The sequence below is a fragment of the Triticum aestivum genome, chromosome 2A (genome assembly GCF_018294505.1).
Source record: "Triticum aestivum cultivar Chinese Spring chromosome 2A, IWGSC CS RefSeq v2.1, whole genome shotgun sequence".
NCBI classification, from domain to species: Eukaryota; Viridiplantae; Streptophyta; class Magnoliopsida; order Poales; family Poaceae; genus Triticum; species Triticum aestivum.
Window position 1 is genome coordinate 674,707,477 of NC_057797.1, and position 16,881 is coordinate 674,724,357.

A 16,881-nucleotide genomic window follows, 5' to 3' on the forward strand; every position below is an offset into this window, starting at 1 on the left:
CCCATGTACTGAATAAGTAAGAGATAAAGTCTTGGCTTACAATCGCCACTTCACACAATACATACATATAGCATTACATCATCTAGATACAATCAAGGTCTGACTACGGAACCAAAATAAAGACAACCCCTAATGCATGGATCCCTAATCGCCCCAACTGGGCTCCACTACTGATCAACTGAAAATGAAACAACACAACAAACACAATCTTCATCGAGCTCCCACTTGAGCTGGGTTGCGTCACCTGCACTGGTATCATCGGCACCTGCAACTGTTTGGAAGTATCTATGAGCCACGAGGACTCAGCAATCTCACACCCGCGAGATCAAGACTATTTAAGCTTATGGGTGGGAAAGGGATAATGAGGTGGAGCTGCAACAAGCATTAAGCATATATGATGGCTAACATACGAAAATAAGAGCGAGAAGAGAAGCAATGCATGGGCGTGAACTAGATGTGATCAAGAAGTGATCCTGAAACTACTTACGTTCAAGCATAACACAAGAACCGTGTTCACTTCCCGGACTCCCCCGGAAAGAGACCATCACGGCTACACACGCGGTTGATGCATTTTAATTAAGTTAAGTGTCAAGTTCTCTACAGCCGGATATTAACAAATTCCCATCTGCCCATAACCACGGGCATGGCTTTCGCAAGTTCAAACCCTGCAGGGGTGTCCCAACTTAGCCCATCACAAACTCTCACGGTCAACGAAGGATATTCCTTCTCCCAGGAAGACCCGATCAGACTCAGAATCCCGGTTACAAGACATTTTGACAATGGTAAAACAAGACCAGCAAAGCCACCCGATGTGCCGACAATCCCGATAGGAGTCGCACGTATCTCGTTCTCAGGGCAACACCGGATGAGACTAGCTAAGATTAAAACCAAACCTCAAGTTTCCCCGAGGTGGCCCCGCAGGCAGCTCGGTTCGGACCAACACTTAGACAAGCACTAGCCCGGGGGGCTAAAATAAAGATGACCCTCGGGAGCGCGACTCCCAAGGGAAAAGTAGGTGGTGGTGAGGCAAATGGTAAAACCAAGGTTGGGCCTTGCTGGAGGAGTTTTATTCAAAGCGAACTGTCAAGGGGTTCTCATAACACCCAACCGCGTAAGGAACGCAAAATCAAGGAACATAACACCGGTATGATGGAAACTAGGGCGGCAAGAGTGGAACAAAACACCAGGCATAAGGCCGAGCCTTCCACCCTTTACCAAGTATATAGATGCATTAAAGTAAATAAGAGATAATAATGATATCCCAACAATAACCATGTTCCAACATGGAACAAACTTCAACTTCACCTACAACTAGCAATGCTATAAGAGGGGCTGAGAAAAAGTGGTAACATAGCCAAACAACGGTTTGCTAGGAAAGGTGGGTTAGAGGCTTAACATGGCAATATGGGAGGCATCATATAGCAAGTGGTAGGTATCGCAGCATAGCAAAAGAGCAAGCAACTAGCAAGCAAAGATAGAAGTGATTTCGAGGGTATGGTCATCTTGCCTGAAATCCCGCAAGGAAGAAGAACGAGTCCATGAAGAAGAAAAACGGACATAGTCGAATGGATCCTCACAACTCCGGAACGAAATCGAAGCTAACGAGAGAAGCAACCCGGAAAGAAGCAAGTAACATAGTAAATAACCATCACATAAACATGGCATGATGCGCAAACAAGTATGATGCATGTCCGGTTTAAATATGCATGGCATGGCAAAGGGCACAAACAAAACTACAAGTTAAGTGGAGCTCAATATGCAATGAGTTGCATATTGACGGAACACCACATCAATTATTTAGTTCTCTCTCGTTTATGTACCCAACAATATTAAATGTTGTTAAACATGGCAAGAGGTGAAGCATAATAAAACTACCTAACCAGGCAAGTTTAAATGAGGCCGGAAACATCAAACAACGATTCCGGTAAATCCTCACGTGCATTAGCAATTTAATGCAACAACAATTTTAAACATTTTAAATGTTATTATCATGATGTAGATGACATGTGCAAGTTTTATGCAAGTTTATGAAAATATTAATAAGAGCATGTTATGAAGCATTTGTCCTCGTGGCGGAAATGAAAGGGGTGCCACGGCAATGAAACGGAAATGATGCCGCGGAAACATTCCAATGATCCGGTAGCTTACGGGGATACCGGTGCAAAAGGAAGTGGGTGTGAGTGTGTCATGGAAGGAGATGGGGTGCTCCCGGATATCGGGTGTCCCACATGACGGTGACAAGGCAAAAGAGGGGCTTCGTGCAACGAACAACTCCGGCACGGAGAAGCACGAGCATTTCATACAACATATGCATTCATTCCACGGGTCATCGTCTCGGCGGTTATACCTTCGAAGGGTGCATACTCAGAGCGGTCCGGGTCCGGTGCAAAGTAGAGGAAGAAGACGTTCTCAGGACGTTCGTATTGGAGGTAGTCGTTCATGTTCGGGAAGCGGTCGAGGTAATGGTCTTCGACAACGGTCATCGTACACGCTCCGAGGTCATCGATAGAGGTTCTCGCAATCTCGGCGACGGCAGTGGTACACGTTTTCGAAGGCGTTCGAGTCATCGGTAGAGGAACTTGACGGACTTGAATCTCTTCGAGGTTGTCGTGGTACTTGGGGTCTTCGGACTTGCCTGTCTCGTCCTTGTGACGGTAGACGAACTAGAAGTTTTTGGTTCATAGGTCTTCGGCGATGGTAGTTGTTCACGGCGCTTGTGACCCGCGGTTCTTCGGCAACGATAGTCGTACACGTCCGTAGATGTTCGGGGTCGTCACCGTTCGTAGTCAATGTAGTTGAACTTGACGGTCATCGATGTCGTGGTACTTGGTATCCTGGCACCCTCTCGGCCTTGACATAGACGAAACGGAACATGATGATTGGTACTCGGTGTCCAGCGACAGCAACATAGGAGACTTGGGCGATGCTGGGCATCAAGAAGGGGAGCATGCTCGCTCGGGCATGGAGCTAGACGCGGACAACGCGCGGGGTGATCGAGCAGGCAGCAGTGCTGCTCATCCTCCTCGGTTGAGGCCGAGGCGTAACGAGGCATGGCGGGCAGACTTGGCGCGGAGCAAGGAGGACCTGCAGGGACGCGGTCACGGAGGAGGGCGGCACAGCAAGGAGCCACTCGGGGCGGAGGAATGCAATGATGCAGGCGGCTGGAGATGGTGGTGGAGCTCTCTGCCCGTCCGACAGGTCACCGGTGGCGCTGTAGCGAAGCGAGGTCGAGGAGGAGGCCAGGTTGGGCACGAAACTAGACACTGCGCAGACCCCGGGGTGTCACCGGACCTGGAGGTTGAGGCGACCGGTGGCGGAGCTTGGGGCGGCGCGCCATGGAAGTTCGGGCACGGCTGCGGGAGGTGGGATGCGGGGCACTTGGGGCACGGTGCGGCTGGACGGCGCCGGGGACGAGGCGCATGAGAGGAGAGGCGCTCAGGCTAGGCGCAGGTGCGAGGGATGCTGCGGGAGGCGCTCAGGATCGAGAGGGAGAGAGGGAGATGGGGATCGAGAAGCAGCGCTACTCTCTCCCTGGTGCGAAGCGTGAGGCGGTGGGACGGAGGAAACGAGAGAGAGAAAGGGATCGAGCAGGCGATGAGGCTAGGGTTCAGGAGGGAGTGGGCCTTGGGCCTAAGTGGCCTGCGGCTACAGGAGGCCCAAGAGGCAAGGCTGAGCTCCCTCTCTTAATCTCTCTTCTCAAAAGAAAAAACAGTACATAGATAAGAAAGAAAAGAAAGGTGTCGGCGTTCTGGAAACGGGGGTCCCCAGACTTGCCTGCCTGCGGCCTGCGGCGTGGCTCAAAAGGGGGCCCAGCGCGGCCCCTCTTCATCAACACAGACCCAAGACCCTCACGAGGGGCCAAGCCTCGCGGGGCGGACGACACGGAGCTTCCTCAGGCACGGCCTCATCAGGCTGGCTCGTGAGGAGGCGGAGAGATCAAGGCGGGGTACCTCATGAGGTGCCCGTGACGCAAGCCATGACGACCAAAGGCGCCAGGCGGGCGCCAGCCGCGCAGTGTCCTCCTTTCCTCTTTGGTGCAAAGGGAGCAAGCGCAGGCGAGAGCATCAAGCAAAGGCACCCGTTTCGGTGCAATGAGACCAAGACCAGTCCAACGTCAGGGAGGAAGTCATTGTGGAGCCCAGGCCAGCGTCACCACCAGAGCCTTTGGCAGGCGAGGACCAACTTTAGTCAGGATAAGTGTACCAGATGTTCCCCTTTAAAATGGCCAATTGTTGGCGCCCTTCCCGCTCAATATTTGGGAAGAGGCCCAGGGCCTTTGCCTATAAATAGGACTAGCCACCCACAGGGTAGAGGAATCGCAATCAAGGGAGAATCTAGAAGCCAAGAGAGAAACTAGCTAGGATCAAAATCGGAGAGAGAATCAAGAAGAGAGAGAGAGAGAGAGAGAGAGAAGGGTGACTGAACTCCTCCTAGCAGTTCATCCCCTCAGCCAAGAACAGACCCTCGCGAGGCTGTTCTTCCTTGTATTGCTCATCATCATCAGCCCAAGAGGCAATCCACCACACCACACACTGGAGTAGGGCATTACACCACAACGGTGGCCCGAACCAGTATAAACCCTGTGTCTCTTGTGCTGTTCTTTTTATAGCTTAGATCTTAGTGAGGCGGAGGGGTGCAGGTAGGTAGAAGGCGAAATCTCCGTGCGCACCCCAGTGTTCGAACCTCAAGGGTCTGCCGGAACCCGAAATCTGACATTTGGCACGCCAGGTAGGGGTGCGTCGGAACTCGTCTTCCACCACCCCGTTCTCCTCCGACCATCGCGTCCATGTCTGACGCTCGTCGGGCCCGCGCCGAGCGCCGGGCCGCTCTCGCTTCCCGCGTCGCCTAGACGGCTCCTGTCGGCGGGCGTCCTCGCAGTTCCCCGTCACCTGCCGTCAACGCCGCCACCGGCCCAGCGGGGGACGAGCAGCAAGCATTGTCTCAGCATCCGTCCGTGCGGCAAGACGGCCGCACCGCTACTCCCTCGCTCACCCCAGCTGGTTCTTCGTCCCGCGCGCTCCGCGCACCCATGGAGGCTCGAGCTGCGCTCAGCGCGGCAAACGAGCTCCTGCGCTACCATCTCGTCGATGACGTCTATGAAGAATGGCTCGACCGCGTCGCCGATCTTGTCCGCGCCGCAGGGGGCTCTCCTGCGCCGTCCGTTCCGCTGCACCGCACCCCGCCCCGCGCGGGCGACGAAGCTCCGGGGGCACCCCAGCCGCCTCCTCCTCAAGAAGGCGCCATGGCTCCAAGGCGCGTGGCCCCTGGGCGGAACCCGCTCTCTCAGGTGCTAGCGCGGCAAGAGCAGAGCTGCCAAGAAGTCCCTCGCCCACAAGAAGCTGCCCGGGCGCTCCCTGCTCCAGCACGTCGCGACCATGCTCCTGCTCCCGCACGTCAAGACCCCGCGCTGCTCCCAGCTGCAGCGCGTGGGGACATGCAAGACCAAGCTCTCCGTCACCCAAGGCCTCCCGTGGCCACAGCAGGCTGTTGTGCCTTCACCACCGAGCTACGCAGCGTCGCGTGGCCCGGCCAGTTCAAGCCAGACCTGCCTCCTCGTTACGAAGGCACGGCCGACCCTGCGGAGTTCCTCCAGCTCTATGAGCTGGGCATCGAAGCTGCCAACGGAGACGAGAAGGTCATGGTGAACTAGTTTCCCATGGCGCTCAAGGACGGGGCCCGTACCTGGCTCCTGAACCTGGCTCCAGGCACGATCTCCTCCTGGGACGAGATGCGCACCCGCTTCATCGCCAACTTCCAAGGTACTCGCGACCGGCCACCCGCCATGAGCGACATGCACGGCATCAAGCAACAACCTGGAGAGACCCTGCAGAAGTACATCCAGCGCTTCAACAACACACACCTCAAGATTCCCAAGGTGACCGAGGAGGCCATCATCTCAGCCTTCTCCGACGGCGTGCGCGATGTCAAGATGAAGGAGGAGCTGGCGATGCATGAAGACCTGTGCACTTCCTTGGAGTTGTTCAACTTGGCAACCAAGTGCGCCAGGGCTGAGGAAGGGCGTCTCTCCCTCCTCGAGCTGCCTGCCGCAGACCCAGAAGAGAAGAAGCCCAAGGCCAAGGATGTTAAGCTCAAGGGGGCTGCCGTGCTCGCGGCAGAACCAGACACCAAACGGGGCTGAGATCAGCCTGAATCTTCCAAGGGCAGTCGGTACTGTGTGTACCACGACCTCCACACCCTAAACACTAACGAATGTCAAGAGCTCCGAGCCGTGCGAGAAGGAAGGATCGGCCGTCACCCCGACCGCGGTGACCGGGGCTACGATCGAGGAGGAGGAATGAACGCAGTACGCTGGGAAGACCGCTGCCCGCGCCAAGGGTGGCGCGATCGACATCGCGAGGATCGCTGGCAAGACCCGCCTCGCGAGGGAGACTGGAGGGATCAGCCTCGCGAGGATCGCCCGCAAGGCAACGCAGGCCTCCCTCCGCTACCGCCGCAGCCAAGGACAAACGAGGACTGCCATCAGGACGAGGAGGCTGGGGGCTTCCAGGAGCCGTGTGCGATCGCCTGCATCCTGGGCGGGGCTCAAGCCCTAGCCTCTCAACGCATCTTCAAGAAGTTCGCCCGCAAAGTGAATGCAGTCCTCCCCAAGCTCGAAGCCACGCGCCCTCTCAGGTGGTCGGCGCACGCCATCACATTCAGCTCAGCAGATCAGCTCAAGTGTGCGGCCACAGCCGGAGTCCTCCCGATGCTTTGTTCCCTAATCATCAGCAACGTGGTGGTCACCAGGACCCTCATCGATGGCGGGGCAGGGATCAACGTCCTGTCCATGGAAACATTCAACAATCTCCAAGTGCCCTACGACCAGCTTCAGCCAACCAAGCCTTTCTCCGGAGTCACCGATGGCTCCATGGTCCCGATTGGGCGGGTCCGCCTCCCTGTCACCTTCGGGGCACGCGACAACTACCGCATCGAGGTCGCTCACATTCGCCCGCCGTACAACGCCATCCTTGGGTACCCAGCGCTGGCCAAGTTCATGGCCGTAACTCACCACGGCTACAACGTCCTCAAGATGCCAGGAAGTGGCGGAGTCATCACGGTGCCCTGTGAAGAGAAGGACGCGGTGTGTTCCCTGGAACAAGCCTTTCAGGCCGCATCACTGGAAGACCCGGATCACGGAAGCAGGAGGCTTCCCGAGACCGCCCCCAAGAAGAAGAAGACATCATCTAGCCCGGCCCCTCAGGAGGCAGGCCCCTCAGGGCCCGCGCCTGCCCAGGGGGAACCTCCTTCCATCGCATAGGAAAGCACGCCTGGTGCCCTCCTCAGGCAGGGCTCGGGGGCTCTCGCCTAGAGGGCCACCGACCTGGCTAAGGTCACGAGGGAGGCGCTTGGGCACCACATGGAGGCATGTTTCAAAGCACGTTTCTCTCAAGAAGGAGTAAGGCAAGGAGAGCCAGACCCTCAGGAATTCGTCAGCAAGGCCATTCAGGAGCTACAGGAGTCAAGAGTCATGAAAGGCGGCCGCCGCCTACCAGCTGTGGCTCCCCATCCAGGCGAGGATGGTGGGCTGCGCGTCTGCGTCGACATACCAGGGCTCAATCGAGTCGCCTCTCTGGAGCGCCTCTGGCCCTCGCGAGTGGGGTGCTGCGAAGGTCCACCCCACAGCTAGGTTCGCATGCCTTACGGCTTGCCGAACGCGGCTGCCACGTACCAGCGCCTCATGAGGGGTATCATGGAGGCTCAAGAGGCCAGGCGTTCCACAGCCCTGGCGGAGATGGAGATGGTCCGCGAGGAGCCACCAGCGCCTCCGGAGCCTCCCGAGGCCCCTAGGCCTGGGGGCTCGTGAGGATCAGCTTCCGCAGCCCACCAAGTCTGCTACACCAACACTCCTTCGTCCTCAACATCATCAGGTGACATCTTTCAAGTTTCATTTCCAGCTGGGAGCGCCCCCCAGGGCTGCATTATTCCCAGGCCGCGTGGGTCCGTCCCTGCGGCATGTATCCCTTTTATTTCATGTTGTTAGCTTACCTTGTTGGGGGCGCCCCTCGGGCTGCATCATCCCCCGAGTCGCTCGGGCCAGACCCAGTGGCATGTATCCCTTTTGCGTTTATTTCCGGCTATGCGTTCGACCCATCATGCTTGATTATTTGATGCTTGTCCACGGCACCTCTTCTTCTCCATGCCGGCCACTTGCACGTTAAAGGGGGGGTACCTGAGCATCGTGACTCAAGGCTCTTACTGGCTCTCCAGCCCTCACCCTCTGGCCTTGTCCACGGCATCGCGACCTGGCATACCAGCGACGGCTGAGACCAGCTCGAGGGCCGGGACCCGAGGACGTAGAGTGTCGGCATCTAACTAAATTTGCAGGGACACACCACAAGATAAGGCCCAGTGCTAGGCGCAACCCGCCTAGAGGTAGGGCCCCGTGAGTCCCGCGCTGGCTCATGGGTGCCCAGATACACCTCGCCAGGCCCTACCATGCCAGCCACGTGTCAGGGCGGGGTTGTACACGCCCCGGGGGCTCCTCCCGGAGGGGAGCCCCCTCCCACGTACCAGCGGAAGCACCATGCTCCGCGCTGGCTGACGACACTGCCGAGGAGCGGCTATGCCCATACACATACGGAAGCGCTATGCTCCGCGCTGGTGATAAACAACTGAGGGCGGCCCCCGGGCCGCATCAACCTTAGGGAGCCCAGAGCTCAGTGTCTAGCCTCATCGTAACGCCTCCCCTCGGGAGTGCCGCGCGAGGGGGCTGGGCACGGGGGCTGCACCTGGGTCACGCCCAAACGCACGCCACCCAGCCAGGCCCCCCCGGGCCTGGTTCGTCGCGCGTCTCTCCCCGAGCGGAGCCAAGGTACGAAGGCCGTTTGAGCGTCAAGAGGGACTCCTGAGCATCGCGACTCAGGAGCCTAACTGGTCACGTAGCCCCTCACTCCTTAGTTCCGAAAGGCTAACGGCAGTTGAGGTATGCGCGGGGCCGGGCTCTGCAGACGTAGAACGGTAGATCCACCCACATCACACCTCCCTACTTGTTGTTCGTGCGCCAAGGGGGACTCCTGAGCATCACGACTCAGGAGCCTAACTTGTCACGTAGCCCCTCACTCCTTGGTCCCATCCTGGATTCCGGTCGGGGCTAACGGCGGCTGAGGTATGCGCGGGGCCGGGCTCTGCCGGCGTAGAACATAAGCAAGTAGGAAGGAAAAGTGTAAATTTCAAGGAATTCAAAAGCAAATATTACAGTCCACACTGTTATCTCAATGCCAAACGCAAGTTTAAACGCCTCCCCGAGGCATGATACATGTGCAGGAATTAAAGGCAGGACAGGAGCCACAACGGAGTCACTTGTCGGCGGTGGAGCAGCGCAGAGTGGGTTCGCCTCATGTAGCAGCGGGGTCGGCAGCGCCTTGCTCCGGCTTGGTGCTGAAGGCCCGGAACTTCCCCAGCAGAGCCTCCGCGCGACCCTTCATGGCCTCGGCAGCGGCAGCGGCACGCTCGCCGCTTACTGGCTCCAACAGGCTATCGAGGTCGACGCCGGGATCGCGAAGGTAGATGTGGGTGAGGACCCGCGTCAGCACTGCAGAAGACAGGACACGCGCCTCGGCCTCGGCCGTGGGGCCAAGGCCAAGGGCGACATCTTCAAGAGTGCGAACCAGGAAGGAAAGCAGCTTGGCGGAGCCGTCCTCGACGCCAGCCAGCGGGCTCTCCAGGCCGCTGTCGTAAAGCGTCCTCAGCGAGGAGCGAGCCTTCGCCTCCATCTCCGCGAAGGCCATGCGGTCCTCGACAAGAACCTGGGCCTTGTCATCCAGCTCGACCTTCCTCGCCCCCAACTCCTGCTCCAGTGCACCTAGGCGGTCACGGCGCCTCCTGAGCTTGACCTCCCTCTCCTTGACGGCCACCTCGCGAGCCTTCACGCCTTCTTCCTGCTCTTGGCGAAGGCGGGCCTCTTTCGTGAGCTGGTCCCACAGGCCTTGCAGCTCGTCCTCCAGTGCCTTGCAGCGACCACGGACGTCGACCACCTCCCCCAGGGCTGCGTCGCGAGCAGCCTTCGCCTCAAGGACGGCCTGCCTCTCCTCATCGCAAGCCGCCGAGGCCTGGACCAGCGCCGCCCGAATCGAAGCGTCGGAGCGAATCCATCCTGAAGCCAGCTCCAAGCGCCCGGCCACCAAGCGAGGGTCGGCACCAAGAAGATCCTGCCGTAGCCGGTCCAGCTCAGCAGTAGCACGATCTAGAACGGCAGGAGGAGTCGGAGAGACAGCAGTCGGTGGAGTAGGAGGAGAAGGCGGCAGCGCGACCACAACATCCTGAGGCGGAGCCTGCTGCGCCCCAACGGCTGTAGTGGCGGCAGCAGGTAAAGGCACCTCGGGAGTCACTTGGGCCATGGGGGCTGAGCTCGCCCCAGCCGGCTCAGCCAGGCCTCGCGAGGACGACCGGGCAGGAGAAGCCCATGCGTCGCGGTCACCTTCCTTCGCGGGTAGAGGCGCTGCCACGGATGGAACCTCAGGAGCTCCCTTCGGCTTCTTTGCTGCGGGCGCCAGCCTGTCCAAGAGATGTGGACGTCAAGCCTCAGCAGTAGAACAAGAAATAAAGACAAGAATCAAGCGCTTACGGGTCGTCGCCAGTGAGCTCAGGCAGCCTCCGGCCAAATTTGAAGCCTGAAAGACGGCTGGAAGGGTCAACCTTGGGAAGCTCGGGAGTGGAAGCCACGTCTGCGGTCCGCCTCGGGGCCGGGGCAGACCCGCGGGAGATCAGCCCGGTCCTGTCCTTCTTCGGGATCGGGGGCAAGCTCCCGCCGCCCTGCTCGTCATCATCCTCGTCGTCATCGCTCGGAGAGAGGCGGAGAGCGCGGGACCTGCGCCGGGGGAGGGGAGCCCTCGACTCTCCGTCAGTCGCCTCGGAGTCAAGCCCTTTTTCCCGCTTCCCTCCTTCCTCCTCTTTGCTGGAGTCGTTGGAGGACACGTCCACCGATTCCCCAGGAGTTTCCATGGGCACGGGCCCATCACCGTTGAAGACGGGCATGGACTCCACTACCTGCTCCCAGTCGTCGCGGAGGAACAAGGGCGTAGGAGCGCCCTCCAACCTCGCCACATCGCCCCCGACCAGAGATTGGAGGCCGCAGCCAGATCTTCGTCGGCCAAGGCCGCGGGGCTCGGATGGGGCCTCCACATCAGAAGTGAGTACTGCCGAAGTGGAGCCAGCTGGTGCTCCAGGAATTCCCTCAGCAGCGACGCGCCGGTCAGCTTCGCCGCCGCCATGTTGGTCGGCCTCAGATCCGCGTCCATCTTCTCCAACACCAGCTTCGCGCGGGGGTCCGCGAGCTCCGCTCGACCCCAATCGTTGGAGCTCGTGGGTTGCTCCGTGGGCAAGATCAGTCGAGGGTGGATGCGCCCAGCATCTGCCAAGACCCACTTGCTCCTGAAGCCCTCAATCCTTTTCCTGGGGTTCTGGCAATGGCGCCACCGTAAGCGATGAAGCTCGCGCACGCTGAAGCAGGACCGCGAGAGGTCCGGAGGTAGAAGTAGTAGCAAGGCCACTGAGGGCTGCACCCCTACGTGAGCCTCACAGTAATAGGCGAAGATTGCCAGGAGAAGGACGGAGTTGGGGTGGAGATGCAGAGCCTGTAGCTTATAATGGCGGAGGACAGAGAAGAAGAACTCGGAGAAGGGAGGCACCAGGCCAGCAGCAATGGCGCTTACAAAGAACGGATAGAAGGTGCTCCCTTGGCCCTTAGGGGTGGCGGAGCCGGCCTTGAACACCTTCCCCCCGTCGATGCCCTGCGCCGCCGCCATCCGGCGCAACCGGTCGAGGCTCACCTCCGACACGTTCGGCGAGTCCAGGGCAGACGAGTACCAAGCTCCGGCCGGGGACTGACGAGGCGCCATAGCTTCCTAGGTCACGCGGTCGGAGTAGATCTGGAAATTTTGGAGGAAGGAAGGAGAGGCGCAAGAAAGGGGATCTGAGCAGCAACCGGAGAAAGCAAAAAAAGCAAAGCCTAGGCAGATGCCGCTCCCTTATCAACTCATGCGGTTGCTGAGGCGCCCACGTCCAGTCAACCGCCACGCGGCGCCCAAGGCCGCAGGCTGTTAGGGCCCGCGGCGCTTCGCTCTTGCCCTTTCGCCTCCCTGCACGGCCAAGTCCGGGCACGCCTTGGGCCCGGGGGCTACTGTCGGCGTTCTGGGAACGGGGGTCCCCAGACTTGCCTGCCTGCGGCCTGCGGCATGGCTCAAAAGGGGGCCCAGCGCGGCTCGTCTTCATCAACACAGACCCAAGACCCTCGCGAGGGGCCAAGCCTCGCGGGGCGGATGACATGGAGCTTCCTCAGGCACGACCTCATCAGGCTGGCTCGCGAGGAGGCGGAGAGATCAAGGCAGGGTACCTCACGAGGTGCCCGTGACACAAGCCATGACGACCAAAGGCGCCAGGCGGGCGCCAGCCGTGAAGTGTCCTCCTTTCCTCTTTGGTGCAAAGGGAGCAAGCGCAGGCGAGAGCATCAAGCAAAGGCACCCATTTCAGTGCAACGAGACCAAGACCAGTCCAACGGCAGGGAGGAAGTCATTGTGGAGCCCATGCCAATGTCACCACCAGAGCCTTTGGCAGGCGAGGACCAACTTTAGTCAGGATAAGTGTACCAGATGTTCCCCTTCAAAATGGCCAATTGTTGGCGCCCTTCCCGCTCAATATTTGGGAAGAGGCCCAGGGCCTTTGCCTATAAATAGGACTAGCCACCCACAGGGTAGAGGGATCGCAATCAAGGGAGAATCTAGAAGCCAAGAGAGAAACTAGCTAGGATCAAAATCGGAGAGAGAATCGAGAAGAGAGAGAGAGAGAAGGGTGACTGAACTCCTCCTAGCAGTTCATCCCCTCAGCCAAGAACAGACCCTCGCGAGGTTGTTCTTCCTTGTATTGCTCATCATCATTAGCCCAAGAGGCAATCCACCACACCACACACTGGAGTAGGGCATTACACCACAACGGTGGCCTGAACCAGTATAAACCGTGTGTCTCTTGTGCTGTTCTTTCTATAGCTTAGATCTTAGCGAGGCGGAGGGGTGCAGGTAGGTAGAAGGCGAAATCTCCGTGCGCACCGCAGTGTTCGAACCTCAGGGGTCTGCCGGAACCCAAAATCCGACAAAAGGGAGGTTAGGGAAGGAGTTGGGCACGCGGACAATTTTTCCGGAGCCACAAAAATACGAGGAATTTGACAAAAATGGCCTGAGGATTTTTAGAGGAAGTAAAATCCACACACGTTGGATTTAACTCGGCAAGTTTGAATTTTGAAACCCATTCAAAAGAACTCCAAATGGGTTGAAATTATAGGATGTGACCCTACACAATATATGTGATTTGTCGGCAGATTTGGAACATTATGGGTAAAGTAAAATTGCCACTCAATTTTACTAAAAGGCCCCAAAGAAAGAAGGGGAAGTTGAGAAGGATAAAAGGAAGTTCGAAGAACGGTGCATATGTGTTGTGGGTGATCCCAAGCCAATGGAATGGTTTAATATAGCTCCCTAATATTAGGAGGATATGTTTTAAAGAGAAACCACCATGTGAATTCCCTCGGTTTAAATGGATCAAAGATTCAATCCATTTATTTAGTTGAGTTAAAAAATGACATGATGGCATGATGACATGATGCAATGCACAAATGCAAAGAACCAAAAAAAATCACAAGACGAAACCCAGAAACCCTGGAAGGCATCTGAAGCTCCGGTCTTGGGGCGTCACAACACTCCACCACTATGAGAGGATCTCATCCCGAGATCTTGGATGGCACCGGAGGGAAAATCGAAGAGGAAGAGAAAAGGTAGAACTAAGTTGCTTCTTTGAAAAATGAGTGAAACCAAAGAACCTTGCGAGGTTGAACAATTTGAAAGAAAGAATACAACGAAGATGAACAAAGTTGAAAACACTCTGTTAGAAAAGAGGAACATGGAACATTACGGGAACCTTGGAGGTTGCAAAGATAAGAATGACGAGCACAAAGGACAAGAAGGAATTGAAACCACTCTAGTTGAAATGAGATAAACAAGGAACAAGGAAGAACAATTTCGGACAGCAGTCCGGTCGAGAAGATATGCAATACTTGATAAGGCGAAAAGAACTTGAGCAAAGGGCACAACACTCCGGTTGAATGGATAGACAAAGGAAAGAGCATGATGTTGGGAAAATGAGATGAAAGGACGAACAGAGCAACATCACCATACCTCCGAAACAAATGAATGGAAAACTAGATGGTTGGAAGGAAAAGAACGGAGAAGAAGAATGACAACTCTCGCAAATAAAATTGAAAGAGCATGCTTACGAAGAAAAGGTTGAACGAAGTTGTTGGATTATCAACAACAAAAGCATAAGCTTGATGTGGGCTAATGGAAGACATCTCAAATTTTGAGGTGACAACCTGCCACTCACGAGAAAAAGATTGAATTGACAAGGAGACGAGAAAAACTTATTTCAACGGGAGGATAAATGAAGAACTTGGGTCATTTATGAGCACCAATAATAGAAAAATCCTTAGGGAAAGCTTTAGGTGAAATATAACCCAAGATAATTCCAATGAAGAGATTGATGGGTTGCAAAGGATCTCATGAACGAATTGAAAATGATGGGTTTACAATATGTCATTCCGGACAACTTGTGAATCATGAAACACAAAGCGATTGTCAGAAATGACATAACACCACCTCAAAAGATAAGATAGAAAGAATTGCACTTTGGAATGCAAGATGAAGAATGCTTAACCTACTCAAGACAAAACATGTGTTAAACACCATGTTTATTTCAGAGTATAGCTTGGAGGAACTTAGCTTCGAGAGAAAACTTGAAGAACAACTTGAAGAATGAAAAAAAAAACCTTGACGAACCACCATGTTGAGCCTCCATGAAGAATTACAGTAATAAAAGAATGATCAAACGAAAGGAGAGAGAAGTTCAAAACACAAGGTGAAGCCTTGCGATGATTTAGATGGAGCTTCGCGACGAGATAATGCGGAAAAACTTGGAACCCCGGAAAACAAAGATGAAACAATTTGAAACCGAGAATTTGATGAACCTCTGGAATATGGAATTAATCACTTGGATGAAACAAGAATAAGAATTACATTATGCTTATCCTTCACCAATTTTAAATTGATGACAAGCAACGGATTTGGCATACTACTTATTCTTCTTGAAAAGATTTAAAAGATATAGCCAAACTTGAGGAAGGTCTTCAATGAACCACCGGTAGGATTTGGAAAGAACGTATGAATTGATATGATAATGAAGGAAGATAAATATTGAACGAACCACCGTAAGAATTTAAAACGAATGAAGAAAAGATAGCGAAACACCGGGAATAATTAGGAAATGAACGAAGATACAAGAGAGAATTTGATACAAGAGAACGAATAGATCACGAGCTGCTTAGAGAATATTTGAATGATGCACCGGTAATATTTTGAGAATGAGAGCTGAAGGCTGGAATGAATAATTCTATTGAAATGATGGGCTCCGGAGGAAAGAAATGAAAACAACTCATGAAATGCTCCGGATGGATGAAAAGAATTCTCACAATCAAAACAATTATGAGAGGATGGCATCATGCTTGAACTGAGAATCCTCGAGAGAAGGCACAAGATTTAGAGGAAACACTTCTTCGGTCTTCAAATCCGAGAATGACGACGAGAAACACCACCAAGAATTGTTGAAACACTCCGGAATGACTAAAAGAGGAGAGGTTGAGCCAAAGAAGAAAAGACTTTGAAAGATCTTGAAAAAAGACATTTGACTGATGACAATCCAATCTTACGTCAAACTTTGAAAGATTTGAGAATAGCTCCGGTAAAATTAAAAGAGTCAGGTAAGATCCTGGAAAAAGACCTGTGGGTTAGGGCCCACTCAAAAGATACACCGTTGAACGATTTAAAGGAAGATTGTGCCGGTTGAATTAAATGTCTTGAATGAGATAACATCCTCGAAATATCTTGAACGGATTGATAATGGAAACGTGAACCTTCTGAGACATCTTCAGCACTCCGGAACAAATGAATAGCGAGAGGTGAATGATTAAGAGGTGCACCGACATGGGAAAACATTTGGAACATGGAAAAGGATATGATCAACAAAGCTTGAAATGAATCCACCGGAGAAGAAAAGAACGAAGAATAAAACACTTGAAGCTTCGTTAGAATATTCCTGAGAATCACCGGATAAGAACATTGACTAAAAAGAATGAAGAGACTTCACATGAATAAAATGGATACTTGATTAAGAAATCTGAGTCCTTGAAGAAAAAGGGGGTGGGTGGGCGGGAAAACAAAGGCAACTTGGGGACAGATGAAATGAACAACGTTGGGAAAGCCGAGAGGTGATCTTGCGGATGTTGAAATGATCGGATCCACTTGAAGAGAAACACGTCGGTTGAAAAAGGATTGACATGACAATCTCGATGATCGAAAAGGATTGGTATTCACATAGGAGTATGAGAACACCGTTTAGGAAAAGTATGGAATCAACACTTGACTTCGAAGCAACTCGAATACCACAACTGAAAACAAAAACAAAGGATTGGCTTGCAAAATAAGTCGGAACAAACATATGATAGAGATTTCGTTCGAAGTTTTCATGGTGGGGCCCACACGGGCTCGATTGTACAACACCATCATGTACAAGGCAGTGCACATGACATACGAAGCGTCCCCGAGTCAGCATAGCCAAGGACTCTTTAAGACACAACGAGACCACTGTAAAACCAACCATGGATAGGCGGACCACTAGACGTCGAACCCCAATCTCATATCATGCATCTATCGGAAAGATATCCTAGGAGCTACTTGAATTCCCACTTATAAACTCCCGAAACTTTCTTGTTATGCAATAAGGTGTTGGGGATACAGGGGAAGCATAATATCTCACCCAAACTAACAAATCCTACATCCAGTTGTA